Source organism: Lepisosteus platostomus, unplaced genomic scaffold (assembly GCF_059453375.1).
Source record: "Lepisosteus platostomus isolate fLepPlt1 unplaced genomic scaffold, fLepPlt1.hap1 Scaffold_40_H1, whole genome shotgun sequence".
NCBI classification, from domain to species: domain Eukaryota; kingdom Metazoa; phylum Chordata; class Actinopteri; order Semionotiformes; family Lepisosteidae; genus Lepisosteus; species Lepisosteus platostomus.
In genome coordinates, this window is record NW_028291664.1 from 105001 (window position 1) to 125000 (window position 20000).

General features: G+C 43.9%; 4 non-coding genes and 1 pseudogene across 4 annotated transcripts; 4 read left to right on the forward strand and 1 right to left on the reverse strand.

The window, feature by feature from the left end:
• The first annotated feature begins 476 nt into the window (after positions 1 to 476).
• Positions 477 to 548, forward strand: trnag-ucc (transfer RNA glycine (anticodon UCC)). The gene has a single exon. It is a non-coding gene; the product is annotated as a tRNA-Gly (tRNA).
• A 1174-nt stretch (positions 549 to 1722) lies between these two features.
• trnat-agu (transfer RNA threonine (anticodon AGU)) lies at positions 1723 to 1796 on the forward strand. Its single transcript has one exon. It is a non-coding gene; the product is annotated as a tRNA-Thr (tRNA).
• Positions 1797 to 17322: 15526 nt separating this feature from the next.
• trnar-acg (transfer RNA arginine (anticodon ACG)) lies at positions 17323 to 17395 on the forward strand. Its single transcript has one exon. It is a non-coding gene; the product is annotated as a tRNA-Arg (tRNA).
• Positions 17396 to 18030: 635 nt separating this feature from the next.
• LOC148634025 (U1 spliceosomal RNA) lies at positions 18031 to 18171 on the forward strand (annotated as a pseudogene).
• Positions 18172 to 18807: 636 nt separating this feature from the next.
• On the reverse strand, positions 18808 to 18926 carry LOC148634026 (5S ribosomal RNA). The gene has a single exon (XR_015933750.1). It is a non-coding gene; the product is annotated as a 5S ribosomal RNA (ribosomal RNA).
• Positions 18927 to 20000: the final 1074 nt, after the last annotated feature.

The window sequence follows — 20000 nt, forward strand, 5'->3', positions numbered from 1 at the left end:
TATACCAGTATATACTAGTGTTTCTTTAGTGTTAGTTTGGAATGGTGTAGTTAAGTGTTAAGGACTGTTATAGTTCTGGTTCTTTGAAAATCTCAATAGTTTAGACAGTCTTAGAGTTAGTTATTTGCTTTTGTGTATGTCTTTTTCATGAATGCCAGAGGTACTCGAAATGTTGTTAAAAGAAAAACTGTGTGCTGAGTTTTATTTTTTACAGGAAACGCATGCATGTTGAAACTAAAGTTTATAAATAATTGAGAAATATTAAAGCAAGATATGATACGTGTAAAATATACAATTTGATCACATAATTACTTAATTACCTCTGGTAGTTAAATGCTTTTTTCTGCTGCATTTTTTTTCTCTTGTACATGACTCTGATCCTCTTGTTGTATTTGTATTTGTAAATTCTATGTTTAATAAAAAAAAATTTAAAAAAAGCATTCTCTGGTGGTGTCCTGCAGACTTCCTGTGGGCATGCGTTGGTGGTATAGTGGTGAGCATAGCTGCCTTCCAAGCAGTTGACCCGGGTTCGATTCCCGGCCAACGCAGTGGTGAAAGTTTTCAAATGCCATCATGAGCCTTGGATTGTGACTAGCAAAGCGAAGCCTTTTGAAAGAGCTAAAGCACTGAAAAACGGAATTGAGGGAGAATCTTACAGGGGATTCTGAGTGGTGTCTGCATACACGCAGTCCGATATGGGTGCTGAAAGCTTGAGCTACTCTCAATGTCATGCTGGCTTTCCCCGGAGTAAATCTGTTACATTGAAAGAATGCTTCTCGCAGGTTCAAAAAGGGACCCTTGTTAATTGGAGAAATCAATGATTTCAAATGAATTCTGTATGCGTTAAAAGACAGCTATACACAGAAAACATGCAGGACACTGCTCATGAGTGTGGAGTTCAGCCGAAACACAGTGCGTTTTTTCAAGCCATCTGACAAAGCCCGCCCACTGAAAACTGCAGCAGATCGTGTAAAGACGTTCAACTTTGTAACTACTGCACGCACAGGAAGCAGAATAAATTCCTCTTTTCAAACTGTCAAAGGTTTGCTTTACGAACGCCGCAGGACATCGCACAATCTCTTTTGAACAGGGACAAACGATTTCTTATGGGGCGCAGTAAGTACTGTTACTGTCACTGCTCGATACCGACGTTGGCCTACTATACCATGTTCAGCCACCGCTAGACAATGTACGGCTCTAGCACCGGAGCAAGCAACAGGAGGGCCGACGTCAAACAGGCACATGTGTCGGACATGGAAAGCGACGAGAATGAGATTTGAACCCATGACTGCAGAGCACAATGAATTAGCAGTCCATCACCTTAACCACTCAGCCACCTTGTCGACGAAACCGGGCTGTCCGGACATGGGTTGGCGCGCTCCAGATGATCTTTTTCTTTTTTTTCCCTCGTACTCGAGGGTCATTTTCCTGTTCCACATGTGATTTCAACATTTTCCTTGGGAGATGTCAAGCCAGCAAGCCACTGCTGTGGTTCAGTGGCCAGTGTGGAGTTCAGTGGCCCTGTTGTACACAGAAAGCACATTGAGCTCCTTGGACATGAAAAGTTCCAGATAAGAGCCATTTGTCATCCTTTCTCTTGGTGTCGATGTTGCTATTGTATGTAAAGGTGGCAACTTGCTCAGCAAGCAGGCGGAGCACACACCGAATGCAGATGTGTCTGAGTGGTGTGTCCAAGTGGCTGCAAAAGGACAGCACTCCTGGGGCGCCGTGGCTTAGTTGGTTAAAGCGCCTGCCTAGTAAACAGAAGATCCTGGGTTCGAATCCCAGCGGTGCCTTCTTTGTTGTGTCTTCTCAAACAGAACTGGTCCTTACAGACAACCGCCTACGGCTAGACTTAATTAAATGCAAGTATTCATTTCCTGTCTTTAACGCGACTTGTTTTTCTTAAAATGGATGCAACTTGCAAAACATGAAATACAAGCCTTGCTAATCAGCGCTAGCGGCTGGCAAAAAAAAAAGAAGTCAGCAATGTTTTTTTCTTTAACCTTAACCCTGCTAATGGAGAAGAGTTAAACGACCGAGTCTATGCAGCTTAAATGATGCGCAAGTCGGGTTCTTAGCTGAAAGGGTGGTAAATCACACTCACCCCAGTCCTTAATCTTTTAAAGAGGATACAAAATTGAACCTAGTCGCCACATCACATACATCCTGTTCAATGATAAAAAGGTAACATCTATCCTCGCTCCAGAGTAAATCTCACGTTGAGGGCATCTTTTTTTTCACTTTACCGTGAGTCGGGCTCGGCTGCACAGAGGAGAGAGCAGACCAATGAGGTCACAGGGACAGGGGAGTCACACGCTGGCGGTTTGAATACGCGGAAGATCACTGAGGGATCCACAGTATGTGGACCCTCCGTTTGCCATCAGTCCGCACTCCGGACTCTGAATCCTGCCATCCGAGTTAAGATCTCAGCGGAACCTGAGGCGCAGTTCCTTCTTAAAACGTAATCTGGTGAGCATTTCTAGAATCGCACTTGTATAGATGCAGCCTTTAATGTGTTGCTAGGTTAAAATTGATGACTTCTTGTATTTCAGTAGGCAACTGCCCTCTTGATTTTGGATTTAATCTCTTTATTACAGGGGCGCTTTTATGAAGACAGAGTCATGTTCAGGTACTTTGTTTGATGGAGGAAGCTTATTTCGGACTCTGTGATCTGCTCACCTGGAAAGGTCTGCTGTACTACTACAAGAGAGAAGTAGAGTCTGGAAGAAGGGACAATTTTATGATGCTTTGGAAGATAATGTTTTTTTTTCTTATACTGAAAATGAAAAGTAGTTGTTTCTATATGGACTCAGTCTTTGGAATTTGTATATTTATATATTTCAGTGAACCCTCAGCCATTCCTTCTGTATTGTAATTCAATTTCTCTTTTAAAATTCCTTCCCCACTTCTAGGACCTGCAGTTGCTGAACTCCACAATGGCTTCTATTGGAAAGTCTGTGACTGAGACCAAGTAAGTGTTCACTTTTTTATGAAACCATTATTTATTTTGGAGCAATGAGCAATTCTTATATAAATGCAATAAAATCATTATGCTCAAACTATGAGAGAGAATTTTAAGGATAATTTAAGAAATCAGTCTTAGCTTGTTTCTATACACAGATGGTATTATTTATTTTCAAAGGAAACCCGCGAGGATTCCCCTGGTGTGCAAGATGTGCCTGAATACTTTTGATCAGCTTCCTGCTCACTTCAAGAGAGCGTGTATGAAGCATGCCACGGCAGAAGAGATCGGGATGGCCTCTCAACAGACGAGGGAGGACATGATGAATCACCTGAAGAACGGGGTCATTGTGGATTACCACAGAATAGAGATCAAAGGACACTTTGTGGGCTTGAAATACAAAGAAAATCTTGTTCTATGGTACAAGATAAATACAAAACTTAAGCTTTTATTTTAATTAGATTTATTTATAAAGCATAAGCAATCATTTATTACATTAATATATGTGAAAAAACATTTTAGTATCATACGTTTAGTATATTTAGTTCCTAATGCTGAAAGAAATGATCATAGAACATGACATCTAACCTTACCTGCGGTGTTTTTAATCCCTATTGCTCAATGCACGGTGAAAGCATTGCATACATATGTCTGACAATGAGGAATGGGCCCCTGAGACAGTCATTTGCCTGTTTCACAAATGATCGTATTTTACTAGAGATTCTGTTTGGGATTCAGATGTGCATTCTGACAGCAATCCCTTTCAATAAATGATACGTTCTGGATGAGGTCAAAGGTGTTGGAACACTGTATTTAGGATGTGTTTGCAGTGATTGTGTGTCTTCTGCTTCAACGCAGTGATATATAGACGTGCTCCTGTAATTTATTGGTACAAGCCCAGGGCAGTGAGCAGTCTGAGGATTTATTTCCAGACGGCATAGAGCAGTGAAGCAGTGAAGTAGTGCAACACACTGGATCATTATATTGTTAGAATCTATTCTACTTAAATTATTACATTATACACAATTTGAGTTCATTTTAAAAAGTAAAAGGTAATGAAAGGAATGCATTTTCGTAAGAAAGATAATACCGATATGCATGTGATAATCTTCCTTATATCATGTAGTGCGTCATTTGGACACTTTGTGGGATTGAAATACAAAGAAAACCATGTTATATGGTACAAGATAAATACAAAACTTAAGCTTTTATTTTAATTAGATTTGTTTATAAAGCATAAGCAATCATTTATTACATCGCTTCTTGAATTAAATCTTTTGACAAGAGGTAAGACTTCTATTTTACATTTAAACCCATGTTTAGCTGTGTTTTTTAGATTTAACTGAACCAATTTCTGTGTGTGATAATGTCCTTGAATTCTGACAACATCACACTAAATTACATGATATAAAACAGCTAATGTTTCTAGAGATAAAGTTTCTGGGATGCTTCTAATTACTTTTTATTACCAGGGACAGTTTAATTCACCTTGTACAGTACTGAAAGACCAAGATGCTTTTTTCTAAAGTTATTTAACATTTTATAGAACTTTGTCTACTATGGCAACATGATGAGCTTGGTGAAACTTGGAAAAATACTGCTTGGCCACTTATCTTAAGATAAAGATAGGATAAAGGTTTATCTTTTGCACCTACCTGACCCCCAGGGAAGGCCAATGCTTTCTAAGTTGATGGTTCCCTACAGTAGACTGTACCTTATCTTCAAAGGTAATGTATATTGACCCAAATCAGTTTTGGACTCCAATCTACTGACGAAATGGAGCCTATCCTTTTTTCAGGATTTTAGCATCATACGTTTGGTATATTTAGTCCCTAATGATGAAAGAAATGATCATAGAACATTTGGACACTTTGTGGGCTTGAAATACAAAGAAAATCATGTTCTATGGTACAAGATAAATACAAAACTTAAGCTTTTATTTTAATTAGATTTATTTATAAAGCATAAGCAATCATTTATTACATTAATATATGTGTGTAGCGGCGAGGCTTATTAATAAGGCAGAATTAAGTGTTCTGAGCCTTTCCAAATGAGGCCCCATTTCTCTGTTCATCTCTGTGGTGCAGCCACAGAGAGACTATTCATGCAGGGTGATTTAAGGTCCTAGGACAGCTCCCAAAGGGGGATGCACTTAGCTAAGCCTTTCTATCATGATCAATGGTCATCCATTGGCGCCTATCTGTCTAGGGAGTGCCAGTTGGACATCTGGACTGCATTACTAAGTGTCAGGACTAAGTGACTCATATCTCACCTTGATCAATCAATCAGGGACTTGTAGGGCCGAGTAACCCACGTGGGACTCTGATGCCCATGGAACTTTCAGCCAATCAATGAGCTGAAGTTCCTCCAGGTAAAAACAGGCAACACAGAGAGCCTGTGAGATTCAGTAAGATTCAGAAGGGAGGATTCAGAGGATTCTGTGGACAATTCTAAAGGGAATTCAAAGGAGAATTCCAGGGCAGGACGGCCCAGGAGCAGAAGGCTCCCAAGGGCAGGACATTCTCGCAGCGCGCCTCCTGACCATCCTGAGACTCAGCCCGGACAACCACGGAACGGCCAGTGTGTCCAAGTGCCAGAACTTTCCTTTGTTCTAAGAGTCTAGAGCGGAGGTTGCCAGAGAATAACCAGAGGATCCACCCGAGGTTAGCACCAGCAGCAGGCCTCGTGAACAGGTCGGAACTGTGGACAGCTGAATCACTATTCAGAACTAGCTCTTCATCAGAAACGAACCGGTCCTCTTCCTGACTTGCTCGGACCCACAGTCATCTTTTCTCCTGTGCACAAACTTTGCTAGTTAAAGCCAACACTAACTAGCCGGTCAGTGAGCATCAGCAGCGCAGCGTCGCAAGCCGCACAGCACAGCCTGGCACGGAGCCAGAGAGCGCGGATTGGACAGCAACAGCCTGCAACTGTTTCTTTGTACCCGCAGGAAGATCTGAATCCCCAAAGATTGGATGAGTATTCAACTTCAATGCATTACAGCTCGAGAATTCAATTGTTATCCCAACCAGTTGATATCAATTTAATTCCTAAGAGTTATGTACTTGTTTGAGTATCTAATGTAGAAGTTATAACCAAGTTCATTAACGAAACGGTCTTAATGAATGATATACTGAACGTATGTCCTCTTGATATGTGTAACACTTCGTAACTGACTGAATATATATCTTTTGTATTCTGATAACCCTCTTGATAAGATCTGTTAGGTTTACATGCATATTTTATGTATTAATAAATGTATCCTCGTGTATTAGTACCTGTGTGTGCGCGTTGTTTGAGTTATGTCGCATGGTTTGATTCTAAAGCCATCAAAAGAATCAACTTTGTGATTTACTGCTACAATTAATAATTGTCTCAGTAAATGCCCAAACCCTACAGAACTGGTGCCTTCAGAGAGCCACTACATTTAATTTTGCTATGGCAACATTACATATTTGGCGTCCCTGAGCCGGTTTTCTTACATTATTTGGCGTCCCTGGGTGGGCGTGGCAAGACTGAAATGAGTCAACCAAGCGGAATAATTCAATATAAAACGCCGCGGGTTTCATACACAACAATACGGTGTGCTGAAAGCCGAAAGAAAAAAAAAGTTCCCCTTGCTCTTTAAGCAGTGCTTGATTGTTTTGTGATCTTTTGCGATCTACCGGGTTGATTGCATACTTGATCTTGTGGTTTTCTGTGGTAAAACTGTGATTTCGTACTTAAACGTAATACTCTTTAAGTTTAACGATGGTTGCTAAAAGGTCTGAATTCGAGTCGCTATTAAGCACTCTCTCTAGCAGCGACAGGTCTGACCACGATCTCTTCCATATCTCCGTCAGCGGAGAAGCTAGAAGGATAAATCTCCATTCTCTGAGAGAGCTAGCGAAGGACATAGAGAGATTTGACCCCGCAGTGTCAAAGAATAATATCGAGAGTTATATTCAGGACCTCAGGTATACCCTGCAGTATCTGCCAAACGCCACAGAACAGGAGAAAGTGTTTCTGGTCAGGAAAACTACCAGCAGAGCTGTACATGAGTGGATGGCTAGGCAGATGAAAGAAGTCTGTAATGATTTTGAGCAGCTTTGTCAAGCACTTATCGAAGAATACAGTGCGTTTATTGACCCGACTGCTGCGATAGCCGCCGCTCTTAACATTAAGCACAAGAGAGCAGAGTCCCCTCGCGAATATTACGAGAGACTTAGACGAACTTATTTTGCAGGGCGAAATGATGAGGGTTGCGAAGAGAACACACATTTCAAGGGTTTATTCATTGCGAATCTCCACCCGTCAGTCAGAAAGATGATCTTAATGCATACAGATGCACAGACCATGAAAATGACTGATATTAAGAGATTCGTGCAGAAAGCCTGGGAGTATGATGTCCAAAGTCGCTCTGAGCAAAAAGCTGTTAAAGTGACTGTGTTTGCCGTCAGAGCCAGCAGGGTTAATTCCCCCCTGCTCGAAGGAGCACAGGCTCCTGAGCTGGCTAAGCCCCGTTCCAAAGCATGCACACAGGACCACACCCAGCGTCCTAAGTGCCATGAGAACACCGGGGGAGGGAAAGGGCTAGATAAAGCTGAACAAAAGGATTCAGTAGCCACCCGCCTGGCCAGGCTTGAACAAGCTTTATTAGGACAGGGACAACCGCTCCCCAAGGCTGCCGGAAGCGTGAATGAGCTGATACTCTCCACTGGAGGAGGCGGAGACCCGCCCCCTCTCCCTCCCTCAGTCTATCTGATTGAGCAGAAGGGTTCCTGCCTGGATGAATTCAGCCACTCCCAAGTGAGTGCTGACTCCACCCCTGAAGTCACAGAGCAGGCAGTAAAACACAGAGGAAAAGCAAGAAGCTTTTACCTCAAGGCTGCCATGGGAGATGTCTTACACTGTGAGACACTGATTGACACTGAGGTTGAAAGGTGTTTGATGTCACACGGCAAGCTCAAACGGGTTGAAAAAGAAAAGGGCATGCGACTCAGAGAGGAACCTTTGGTGGATCACCAGAAAGGCAAAGTGTGGAAACAGGTCAAGGCTCCTAAGCCTTCTGTACAGAAGGAAAGGGGGGCCAAGAGGCAGACTGTGCTCACACAGTGCCCACCAAACACAGAAGCCTATGTGGAGATTCCTTCTGTTCCCTCTGGACAAGAAATAAAAATATTTCCTTGTTCCCCGGATATACAGGGAAGTCGTGTCCCGGCCAAGGTCCCAACAGCCTCCATGCCACAGGAGCGGTGCTCCAAGCAGCCGCCTGATCCACCAGGTAAAGCACACACCTTTTACATCCCTAAAGAGGAGCAGATCTCCCCACCTGGCGATGAAAAGGAGCTTTCCCTGTGCACCCTGGCACCCAAGAGGGGTCAGGAACACCACCCTGCAGTGGTGGAAGGGATCCAGATGGCAGGAGAGCAGGTTGGTGATGTAGCCCTCACCCTTAGCCCTGAGAGGTCCTCTATTAGTAAGGATCTGCTTGAGCAGCTGTCACAGGGCCACCGCCAGGTGCCCCTGGTGCAACATTCACAGGTTAGACAGGAGGTCCAGCTGGACGCTGAGACTACTGCGCTGTGGACACACCTGATCCCAGATGCCGATTCCCTCTGCTGTGACCCAGGGAACCTGCAGTCAGGTAACATTATTTCTCACAACTACCAGGTAGTGAGTGAGACTGACCTGATTGTTCCTGCCTCAACGGCAGGGTTGCCAACACACCCAGTCCCCCAGAAGGGACAGGGAATGAAAGCCGAGCCGGTTTTCTTACAGCCACCAGCTCAGTCTGTCAGTCTGAGTCTGACCAACAGTGGTTCAGCCAGACTGGAGCTGGATGGTCAAGTCACCCGCCTGCCAGTGCAGGACATCGCAAAGAGGGGTGTCAGAATCCCCGCCTGCACTGACATGGGCCTGGTGAGTGATAGTAAGTTCAAAGACAGTGAACTAGCTATCCCAGTGCTGGGGCAGCTCCCTGAACCCCTAGCAAGGGAAGGGGGGAGCGAGCAGGTGTCCTACACCCACGCCCAGCGAACGATTGTAAACATGCCGATAGAGGGATTCCTCAATCAGGAAGTGTGCAGGGTGGACCTGAACAGTGAGAATGGGGTAACAATCCCAGATCACTCAGGTGCTCCAGATGACCACTCAGCCGAGGGTCAGGCATGCTCTACCGCTGCACCACCCCCTGCAGGGTTCCTAGAGCACAGGCATGAACAAATCGAAAAAGCAGATGCCCTGGAAAAGGAGGAGCAGCATCAGCAGCTGCGTCAGATCTCCCCATATTTCCAGGATGTTGGTGCCCAAGATGCCACAGGGCATACTGAGAAAGACACCATGTACACGCTGCGCCAGCTTAGAAAGGCGACAGTCACTCAGAAGGAGATGACTGGGATCAGCCACCCGAAAAGACTTTTGGGAGGACTGATTGCTGCCGCCACTGTTGCACGTTTGCTTTTTTCTGGTAGGTTTGTGTGCTACTGGCACTCTCACCCTGACTGCCCCAAGAAGGCAGGGGTCAGAGATGCCGGAGGGTAGTGACAGACTGTATCGACAGCAGCAAAAGTTGGAAAGCTTAGGGAAAACCCTACAGGCAATTTCCTATGCAACAGGGTTAAACCTTATTCCCCAACCAGTGGACATGATTGTTGGTGTTATACAGTGGGTTTATGCTTGTGTGCAACAGGCCAGAATGTTGACACAAGACCTATTAAGGGAGCTTAGTGCCACTGTAGCTAGTCTAACCACGGCACGATTCCCAACCCACTTGATTCCACTCTTCTCAGTAGAGGAGTATGTGACATTAACCCCATCGCTCATAGCTCACCCAGAAGGCAATCCAAGATTGAATTTGGTTCCAAATCTTGAGATGGGTATGGCTACCAAAGCTATCCATTGGCTGTGTCTAAACGATTCACCAATGAAGGGTGTAAAGCTACTAACGAGCAGAGGGAGGTTAATGAACCCCATGAAGAGCAGGTAGGAAGTAAATGGCTGGTCAGCACACCACATTTAACTGACACTATGACTTGTGACAGGCATGATACAGCTACCACAATGCAGCTACCTAATCAAACAGTTTTCCTGCAAGTTCCCGAGGAGGCCATAGTACAGCATGGTAACTTAACACTGTACGGTCTGGAACCAGACAACATAAGACCAAACTTGAGGTCATGGATGCCTTCAGGTGCCACACTATTGAATTGGATAGAAATCCAAGAAACAGTAAGCCCTGAAGAGGTACAGGTAGTTAGTTTGCTTTAATGGAACAAACCTCCAAACCACCCAAGCAGATACCCAACACAGGTGTTGTGGTTTATCGCGGGGCTGGGAACAGGAACTGTTGTTATTGTAACACTGCTGCTGGGAAGCTGGATCATGACTGACAGTGTACTCTGAATGCTGTACTCTTGCATCAAAATGTAATCTGGGTAGCATGAATGAGTCAAAGGTAGCATGTCAAAAGAAAGGAAGTGATTTCTCCCCAAATATGTACTACAGAGGTATCAGATATTGACAGTGAACTTCCTGATGTGTAATTCCTAGACTTAGATAATGTCTCCTACCGTGTTTATACATACTCCAGATGTTATTCATCCTGTTTGTATCCAATGCTGGTTCCGGTATGAATTCTCGAGGAGTAATGTGGACATTTAAGATTAATGTTCTAATGGCAAGGGACATCACTTAACTCTGTTTTGTTTTGAAGGCAACAACGCCTCAGGACCTCATGACCTTCAAAAAGGGGGGATATGTAGCGGCGAGGCTTATTAATAAGGCAGAATTAAGTGTTCTGAGCCTTCCCAAATGAGGCCCCATTTCTCTGTTCATCTCTGTGGTGCAGCCACAGAGAAACTGTTCTGCAGGGTGATTTAAGGTCCTAGGACAGCTCCCAAAGGGGGATGCACTTAGCTAAGCCTGGCTTTCATGATCAATGGTCATCCATTGGCGCCTATCTGTCTAGGGAGTGCCAGTTGGACATCTGGACTGCATTACTAAGTGTCAGGACTAAGTGACTCATATCTCACCTTGATCAATCAATCAGGGACTGGTAGGGCCGAGTAACCCACGTGGGACTCTGATGCCCATGGAACTTTCAGCCAATCAATGAGCTGAAGTTCCTCCAGGTAAAAACAGGCAACACAGAGAGCCTGTGAGATTCAGTAAGATTCAGAAGGGAGGATTCAGAGGATTCTGTGGACAATTCTAAAGGGAATTCAAAGGAGAATTCCAGGGCAGGACGGCCCAGGAGCAGAAGGCTCCCAAGGGCAGGACATTCTCGCAGCGCGCCTCCTGACCATCCTGAGACTCAGCCCGGACAACCACGGAACGGCCAGTGTGTACGAGTGCCAGAACTTTCCTTTGTTCTAAGAGTCTAGAGCGGAGGTTGCCAGAGAATAACCAGAGGATCCACCCGAGGTTAGCACCAGCAGCAGGCCTCGTGAACAGGTCGGAACTGTGGACAGCTGAATCACTATTCAGAACTAGCTCTTCATCAGAAACGAACCGGTCCTTTTCCTGACTTGCTGGGACCCACAGTCATCTTTTCTCCTGTGCACAAACTTTGCTAGTTAAAGCCAACAGTGAGCATCAGCAGTGCAGCGTCGCAAGCCGCACAGCACAGCCTGGCACGGAGCCAGAGAGCGCGGATTGGACAGCAACAGCCTGCAACTGTTTCTTTGTGCCCGCAGGAAGATCTGAATCCCCAAAGATTGGATGAGTATTCAACTTCAATGCATTACAGCTCGAGAATTCAATTGTTATCCCAACCAGTTGATATCAATTTAATTCCTAAGAGTTATGTACTTGTTTGAGTATCTAATGTAGAAGTTATAACCAAGTTCATTAACGAAACGGTCTTAATGAATGATATACTGAACGTATGTCCTCTTGATATGTGTAACACTTCGTAACTGACTGAATATATATCTTTTGTATTCTGATAACCCTCTTGATAAGATCTGTTAGGTTTACATGCATATTTTATGTATTAATAAATGTATCCTCGTGTATTAGTACCTGTGTGTGCGCGTTGTTTGAGTTATGTCACATGGTTGGATTCTAAAGCTATCAAAAGAATCAACTTTGTGATTTACTGCTACAATTAATAATTGTCTCAGTAAATGCCCAAACCCTACAGAACTGGTGCCTTCAGAGACCCCCTACATTTAATTTTGCTATGGCAACATTACATATTTGGCGTCCCTGAGCCGGTTTTCTTACATGTGAAAATAACATTTTAGCATCATATTATTACATACAGGTCTCTAGCTTCAACACAGTGATATATATATATACTCAGTGATTTATTGGTACATGCCCAGGTCAATAATCAGAATGAGGATTTATTTCCAGACGGGCTACAGGTAGTGTTGTGAAATACTTCAACACACTGGATCGCAGATTTAGACCCCCTGCACTCTTACTCCTTAAAAACCAAAGAAATGAAGATATGTAGCAATTACATTGCAACAGGGCTGACAGTGACTTAATGCTTATACTAGTGGACTTCTGGTACCTTTAGGGTACGGTGTTCCCTGAAGGGCTCTCAAACCCCGCATTTCAGATGCCTAGCTGTTTCGCTGATGTGTTGCACCTCAGAATCACTTTTAAACCTTACCTCTGGTATCTTTAATCCCTATTGCTCAACGCATGGTGAAAGTATTGCATAAATGTGTCTGAAAATGAGCAATGGGCACCTGAGAGACTCATTTGCCTGTTTCACAAATGATCATATTTGACTAGAGATTCTGTTTGGGATTCAGTTGTGCATTCTGACAGCAATCGCTTTCAAAAAACGATACATTCTGGATGAGGTCAAGGTGCAGGAACACTGTATTTAGGATGTGTTTGCACTTATTCTGTGTCTCTAGCTTCAACACAGCGATATATGTATATGCTCACTGATTTTTTGGTACATGCCCAGGGCAATAATCATTATGAGGATTTATTTCCATATGTGCTAGAGGTAGTGTTGTGAAATTCTTCAACACACTGTATCGCAGGTTTAAACCCCCTGCACTCTTACTCCTTAAATACCAACAAATGCAGATATGTAGCAATCATATTGTAGCGGACACTCATTTGCCTGTTTCACAAATGATCATATTTTACTAGAGATTCTGTTTGGGATACGGATGTGCATTCTGACAACAATCTCTTTCAAAAAATGATTTTACCTTATCGCAGCTTTGCCCTTCTTGCCTCTTTGGAAAATATCTCCATCTTGTGGTCGTTGTTGGTAATGTCTAGACAATATCTCCATCTTGTGGTCGTTGTTGGTAATGTCTAGACAACATCTCCATCTTGTGGTCGTTGTTGGTAATGTCTTCTTATGCCCTTTTTTATTTTAATTCTCTATTAGTTGATTCTAGTATCTCTACAATGGAGCTGAAAATTTTCCAGAAAGTGGTTGCAAGCCCGATATCATGCGAAGAAACTTCAGGATTCGGGGATCAGTCAATGGATTTTCTTCAAAGTTGGATTTTTGCACTCTGTGGACCAAGAGATGTTGTTCTATAATGTTTTTTTTTTTTTTCAAATTTAAAAATATCATTTTTTCATGGAGCTTTGAATGGGATGGATTCACCCTCCTTTAGCCAGGACAGAGCTCCAGGAGCCTGGGTAGGATTCTAGCTTTCTCCCCTTGCAGGCACCTGGCACAGAAGACAATATTTTTTTCCTTAAAATCTTTTTTTTTGTGTGTTCCTTGTTGTTCCAAACTTAATTTTAATCACTTTTAATTAGAGATTTTATTAAAAATAGTGCAATAAATGACTAATTTCACAAAAATTAATGTAATATAAAACGGATGTTTTCAACTTTATTGTAGTGTTTTAGAAACTAATATGTCTTCAAAAATGGTTGTTTTTCACTCCTATGAATGAAAACTGTTGTTATATGATGTTTTTTTTTTCAAATTTTAAATGATCATTTTTTCATGGAGCTTTGAAGGGGATGGATTCACCCTCCTTTAGCCAGGACAGAACTCCAGGAGCCTGGGTAGGATTCTAGCTTTCTCCCCTTGCAGGCACCTGGCACAGAAGACATCATTTTTTTCCTTAAAATCTTTTTTTTTTGTGTTCCTTGTTGCTCCAAACTTAATTCTATTCACTTTTAATTAGAGATTATATTAAAAATAGTGCAATAAATGACTAATTTCACTAAAAATACTAAAAGTAATATAAAACGGATGTTTTTAACTTTATTGTAGTGTTTTAGAAACTAATATGTCTTCAAAAATGGTTATTTTTCACTCCTAGGAATGAAAGCTGTTGTTAAATGATGTTTATTTTCAAATTTTGAAAAAGCAAAGGATTCTAGCTTTCTCCCCTTGCAGGCATCGGACACAGAGAACCTCATGGTTTTCCTAAAAATCATTTTTTATGTTCCCTGGTGTTCCAAACTTAGTTTTAATCAATTTTAATTTGTTATGTTACAAACAGGGTAATACAGTCTTAATTGGACTATAACTAATGTCATATTGTCTGCTACAAAACTGATATTTTCAGCTCTATTGTAGAGATTCTAGAATCAACTAATAAAGAATTGAAATAAAAAAGGGCATAAGAAGACATTACCAACAACGACCACATGATGGAGATATTGTCTAGACATTACCAACAACGACCACAAGATGGAGATATTGTCTAAACATTACCAACAACGACCACAAGATGGAGATATTTTCCAAAGAGGCAAGAGGGGCAAAGCTGCGATAAGGTAAAATCATTTTTTGAAAGAGATTGTTGTCAGAATGCACATCCATATCCCAAACAGAATCTCTAGTAAAATATGATCATTTGTGAAACAGGCAAATGAGTGTCCGCTACAATATGATTGCCACATATCTGCATTTGTTGGTATTTAAGGAGTAAGAGTGCAGGTTTAAACCTGCGATCCAGTGTGTTGAAGAATTTCACAACACTACCTCTAGCACATATGGAAATAAATCCTCATAATGATTATTGCCCTGGGCATGTACCAAAAAATCAGTGAGCATATATATATATATCACTGGGTTGAAGCTAGAAACACAGAATAACTGCAAACACATCCTAAATACAGTGTTCCAGCACCTTTGACCTCATCCAGAACGTATCATTTCTTGAAAGGGATTGCTGTCCGAATGCACATCTGAATCCCAAACAGAATCTCTAGTAAAATACGATCATTTGTGAAACAGGCAAATGACTGTCTCAGGGGCCCATTTCTCATTGTCAGACACATGTATGCAATACTTTCACTGTGCATTGAGCAATAGGGATCAAAAACACAGCAGGTAAGGTTAGAAGTCATGTTCTATGATCATTTCTTTCAGCATTAGGGACTAAATATACTAAACGTATGATGCTAAAATGTTATTTTTACATATATTAATGTAATAAATGTTTGCTTATGCTTTATAAACAAATCTAATTATAATAAAAGCTTAAGTTTTGTATTTATCTTGTACCATAGAACATGATTGTCTTTGTATTTCAAGCCCACAAAGTGTCCAAATGATGCACCTTTGACCTCATCCAGAACGTATCATTTCTTGAAAGGGATTGCTGTCCGAATGCACATCTGAATCCCAAACAGAATCTCTAGTAAAATACGATCATTTGTGAAACAGGCAAATGACTGTCTCAGGGGCCCATTTCTCATTGTCAGACACATGTATGCAATGCTTTCACTGTGCATTGAGCAATAGGGATCAAAAACAGAATGGAAACAGACATGGAAACCAACAAGGATGGGATTTGAACCCATGCGTGCAAAGCACAATGGACTAGCAATCCATCGCCTTAACCACTCGGCCACCTCGTCAACAAAACTGGGCTGTCCCAACTGGGTTGGCGCGCTCCAGATGATCTTTTTCTTTTTTTTCCCTCGTACTCGAGGGTCATTTTCCTGTTCCACATGCGATTTCAACATTTTCCTTGGGAGATGTCAAGCCAGCAAGCCACTGCTGTGGTTCAGTGGCCAGCGTGGAGTTCAGTGGCCCTGTTGTACACAGAAAGCACATTGAGCTCCTTGGACATGAAAAGTTCCAGATAAAAGCCATTTGTCATCCTTTCTCTTGGTGTCGATGTTGCTATTGTATGTAAAGGTGGCAACTTGCTCAGCGAGCAGGCGGAGCACACACCGAATGCAGATGTGTCTGAGTGGTGTGTCCAAGTGGCTGCAAAAGGACAGCACTCCCAGGGCGCTGTGGCTTAGTTGGTTAAAGCGCCTGTCTAGTAAACAGGAGACCCTGGGTCTGAATCCCAGTGGATAACTGCCTATGGCTAGACTTAATTAAATGCAAGTATTCATTTCCTGTCTTTAACACGACTTGTTTTTCTTAAAATGGATGCAACTTGCAAAACATGAAATACAAACCTTGCTAATCAGCGCTAGCAGCTGGCAAAAAAAAAAGAAGTCAGCAATGTTTTTTTTCTTTAACCTTAACCCTGCTAATGGAGAAGAGTTAAACGACCGAGTCTATGCAGCTTAAACGGTGCGCACGTCGGGTTCTTAGCTGAAAGGTTGGTAAATCACGCTCACCCCAGTCCTTAATCTTTTAAAGAGGATACAAAATTGAACCTAGTCGCCACATCACATACATCCTGTTCAACGATAAAAAGGTAACGTCTATCCTCACTCCAGAGTCAATCTCACGTTGAGGGCATATTTTTTTCCACTTTACCATGAGTCGGGCTCGGCTGCACAGAGGCGAGAGCAGAGCAATGAGGTCACGGGGACAGGGGAGTCACACGCTGGCTGTTTGAACACGCGGAAGATCACTGAGGGATCCACAGTATGTGGACCCTCCGTGCGCCATCAGTCCGCACTCCGGACTCTGAATCCTGCCATCCGAGTTAAGATCTCGGCGGAACCTGAGGCGCAGTTCCTTCTTAAAACGTAATCTGGTGAGCATTTCTAGAATCGTACTTGTATAGATGCAGCCTTTAATGTGTTGCTAGGTTAAAATTGATGACTTCTTGAACTTCAGTAGGCAACTGCCCTCTTGATTTCGGATTTAATTTCTTTATTACAGGGGCACTTTTATGAAGACAGAGTCATGTTCAGGTACTTTGCTTGATGGAGGAAGCTCATTTCGGACTCTGTGACCTGCTCACCTGGAAAGGTCTGCTGTACTACTACAAGAGAGAAGTAGAGTCTGGAAGAAGGGACAATTTTATGATGCTTTGGAAGATAATGTTTTTTTTTTCTTTGAAATCGAAATGAATCAGAATATCAGTGCAAAAGACAGAAGATATGGTTTTAAAACAGACAAAATGTAGAAAACAGGTGTTTCTCACTTTTGGTAAAGAATGGACCGGGGGTAATAGTTTACTAGTTGCAGTGCTGATCTCACTGGGTTACAGTCCTGCAGTGTCACACCGGGGCCAGTGGCGCAATGGATAACGCGTCTGACTACGGATCAGGAGATTGCAGGTTCGACTCCTGCCTGGCTCGGGTCGTTTTTAAACGCATCGGGCTACTCCCTAAGTAGTCTGTGCTACTTACTGCATTGTAATCGTACCCAGTAAGAGATTTCCTTCATGTAAATGAACTGCACCTGACAGCTTTAGAAAAACACCTGGGCTCAGTACGGTGCTGAGAGCTCAGCGTTGCTGTTCTAATTAGCACGCACTGCATCGGCTATGAGCCCGAACTTTTCAATTATTCCGATCAGTAAGTCAACACGTAGTCCACATGAACGGTAGAAATATTCTCTTGTCTGTCTCTTGTTTGTATAGAACTGAATGTCCCTGACAATGTACTGTTAGTTTTAATTGAAGAACGGCACTTGTGTTCAAATATACCAGACAAGTTTATGTAACTGCTCATGCGACACTCAGTTGTAATTAGTCAACGGGAAATAGAGAGCATAGGTCAATATCTCAAGAAACTGTGAAAAACATTATCATGTTTAAGTAAAGAATGTGATTTGCACCAGAAAAAAAGAAAATTGTTGCTATGTAACTGTTACCGTGTCAAAATGTAATGAGATGTGATCATATATACTGTTTTAAGTATGTATATTAATGTAAAGCTTTCTGATTTGTGATGTCCTGTATTTTTTTGTGAAAAGAAAATAAAGTTCTTAAAAATCGAAATCGAATCGGTTCACCCAGGGCGAGGCTCGGCCGTTGCACTCCGGCTGTGCTGACCCCTGCGAATTCCCCAAATGTGGGAATCTCGACTGCATAATTTCTGGTAGTGGGGGACTGGGTTCGCGCTCTCCCCTGATGTGCTTGGTCCAAAATCAGATACGGGAGGGTTAGGACACCACGAGCTGCGTGGCTGCGGAAGGATCCCGGTTCAACAGGAGTGGACGCCGCTGCTGGTTCTCGCTGGCTTTTAGTTAGGGGTCCGGAGAAGCATCTCAAGCTAGTTCCACTACTCCTTCCGGACGTTCATTCCCTTTTCAAAGTCAGTCGTTTTGCTGTAGTCTGCGTTCTTTAGGCTGATTATCGAGGTTAGCCTTTATTTGGTCATGGGGGGCCTCGGTACTGTATGCTGAGTCTAAAGACAGTTTCACCCGTTTTCTGATTGCTGGGTTCTGTACCAGTGCAGACATGTCAAACAGTGAATGGCTGTACCTCTATTGTATCCGTGCTCAATGAATGAAATCGGTAACAAATGAATATATGTCTAGTTATACGAAAAACGAGTGGTTTATCGACTCATCTTCATTTGCAGATTTAGAGGCAGCTTCGATATTCGTTTTACAGACGGGTTTTTTTTTTTGAATATGGGTCACACACATGCCACAGCAACAAAACATCTCTAGAGATGAGGCTATAGATCACCTTTCCATCCTGCAGGTTTTCCTCCCAAAGCCTACGGCACCAACGGCGACCCCTGCTGGCCGGGAGAGCAAAAGCTTACAGCACCTGGTATTCCCAGGCAGTCTCCCATCCAAGTACTAACCAGGCCCGACGCTGCTTAGCTTCCGAGATCAGACGAGATCGGGCATGTTCAGGGTGGTGTGGCCGTAAGCGAAACCCCTGGCGCCTGACTCGCTACTTGAAGCTGTGTGTGGCGGGGGTTCCGTGCCCCCCGAGCGGGACTGAAGGATCGTTCGTGTGCAACTCTTTGGAAAGGAGCTGCTTTCCAAATCGCATTGCGTGCCTGGATGTTGGCGAATGCGCTCCCTTGTGTTGGCTCGTCCCGCACTGGAGGAGGACAAACAATCTGCACGGAGGAGCACCAGGCAAGTCTTCACCAGACAAAAACCTCCAGTGCACAGCACTCTGGAAACATTTCGGGGCTTTCGCGTGTTTATTTCAGCACGTAAAGCGCACCGGTCCAACACGTCGGCCGGGCGCGCGGCGCCTCCGCCCTCTTGTGGCCTTGCGGCGTCAGAGCAAGAGGCTCCTTCTCGCTGCCCTTCCGCTGTGTTGCAGGGCCCCGAGAGGGAACCCGGAGCGCGCACTTTGTGGGGGGCGGGGGACCGCGTTCGCGCTCTGCCCCCGGTCTCTTGCGCGAGTACTAAATCTCACGGACAGGGGGGCCTCGTCATTGATTGTTACAGGTGAGACGGGGATTAGGAGGAGACCCCGACTGATGGGTAAAGGGGAGCACTAACACCAGAGGGACACCCCCGGCGTCTCTTTTTGAGAGACGCCCTGGGGTTTCCTAATGGCCAAAGAGGGTCGGGACCTCGGTTTGACGCCTCCCCCGAAGGACGGCGCCTGTTTGTGCAGCAGAGTGTCGCCATCAGGAGGCTGGGGCGTAAGAGAGCCACACAGCCCGCAGGGTGAGCGCTCCCTACTGGTCCCAGTCACACCTCTTGCAGGAGCAGCAGCAACCGGAGCTTTTCCGGGGTGGAATCTCCCATCCGGGTGCCGGCCAGGCTCACACCTCCTGGGCTGCCCCGGGGGTGAGCCCAGTCGAGAGTCGCAGGGCCAGATCTAGTCACCAGGGAGAACCGATACAAGTGAAGGATTGCTCGGCTCTCGGCACTTGAAAAGACCGACAAATGTCTCGTTCCCGCCGGAGCTGAATGTACCCGCATGTGTGGTGTCGTCTTCTTCCCCCGCCCCGCTGTGTTTGCTGTATTGTCTCTGAAGCC